Source organism: Sprattus sprattus (assembly GCF_963457725.1).
Source record: "Sprattus sprattus genome assembly, chromosome: 15".
NCBI classification, from domain to species: Eukaryota; Metazoa; Chordata; class Actinopteri; order Clupeiformes; family Clupeidae; genus Sprattus; species Sprattus sprattus.
Window position 1 is genome coordinate 6,760,279 of NC_137913.1, and position 2,073 is coordinate 6,762,351.

Here is a 2,073-nt window from a genome sequence, read left to right on the forward strand (position 1 = left end):
ACAAAAATGGGATCATCACTTACAAGTATTGCCTATCGCCAATGAGAATCTAAACATGTAATCAGATCCAAAAAAATAAATGATCAACAACAACAAAACATACAACACGATCGATTATGTGGCATGTTCCAGATCTCGGCATAAATTATAAACGTCATTAACATTCACAACTCCTGTGAATCCACAATAAAGAATTCGAAAGTTTGGTCTTATTTTTTGGCTTATTGCTAGTCATTGCGACAGTAATGCGTGGGTGGAAAGTAGAAGAAGGTGCTGCAGCATCTCCATCTTCTAACTAGTCGCATTTTGCCAAAATATGTTTTTCTTCATCAGTTACAGTACCAACTTCAGCACACACACGTGAACCTCATATAGCAAGATCTCCATGTATGCCTGTGATAACTAAAAACTAGCAAACCCATTTGTTTAACATTTATTTTCTTCCCCAACGCAAAAATATGTATTAAACCGTTTAAATATATATTTAATACATAATAATGAGTAAGAGCTTATTTATTTTTCCGGGCCTGGAGCTATAGGGGGAGCTGCAGCGCCCTCAGCACCCCCCCTTCCCGCGCCACTGAACACACACACACACACACACACACAAACACACACACACACACACACAAACAAATAAACACACACATTGTTTTGTTTTGTAGACCACACACAGGTCTGCCTCTTTGTGTGCAGAGATATAAAAAGCCTGTAAATCGTCAAGCACAATGGAGGGAGCTGGGACTTCACAGCAATCTCTGACCTGTGTGACCCCTGTAGAGCACCTCCCCCCTCCTTCCCCCCTCACACACCACACACACACACACACATACACACACACACACACACACACACACACACACACACACACACACACACACACACACACACACACACACACACATACATACATAGACACACAAACACACACACAAAACACACATACACACACACACACACACACACACACACACACACACACACACTCACACCACACATACATACACACACACACACACACACACACACACCCACACAAACACATATACACACACACACACAGACTCAAACACCATCACACCCCCAGCCATCTTTATTTGGCTCTCCAGTTGTCTGCGGCTGGTGCCATTGCTCACTGTCATGGACAGACTCAGTGAGAGAGACATTCTTCCCTTCTTCTCCAACTTCTTTTCATTTCTAGGTCTGCTGTACATGCACATAGGATCCATAAAGCCCAGAGATGAACAGCCTCCTTTAACACTAAAAGGTCTATATCCCTCGTCCGGGATATTTTTTTTTTAGTTTTCGTCTTAGAGACATAAAAAGAACAACCACGGAAACATTGAACCCTTTTCTAATATTATTGCTGAGGTCTTCTAGAATAGAATCATATATTCCATTTGTGCATCAATGTTTGTAGTAAAGCAAAATGTACAAAAACATCAAGGCATGTCAGTCAACTTAGAAAAGTCTAAAAGGCCTTGGACCTTAGAGTGTTAACATGGGATTACCCCCTGTGAAGTCATGCCTCCTTGAGATTCGTATTACCTCCTCCTGTGAAGTCAGGATGTAATATATGTATGGCCCATCTTTTCTCTCTAAATTGTGACACATCGCCTCGGACATCTTACAATGCAACACTTCCACGGCCTGCTACACACACACACACACACACACACACACACACACACACACGCAGCATCTCCACGGCCTGTTTCACAACATGATGGTGGGGGGGTGGGGGGGGGCATGTTTAACAATTTCACTATTTTCAGTTTGGGCTGAATTGACATTGCTTTAAAAAAAAAAAATGAAACAATCAACTCTTATTTTATCTTCTCCATCCTGAATGTTTTGCCTTGCGTTATTTTAGTACACGAGAAGTGACGTCGCGATTTACAACTGCAGCCGCAAGACGCAGACACATTCCTTTAAAACAAACAGCTTCCCGCTGGCCATGCCAAGACAAATAAATAATTTCCCCCTCACCAGATTACAACAATTGTCACCCGCTGAATGGGAGGTCCGCCTGGGACTGGGGGTCCCGCTGAATGAGCACTTTATTGGGGGAGT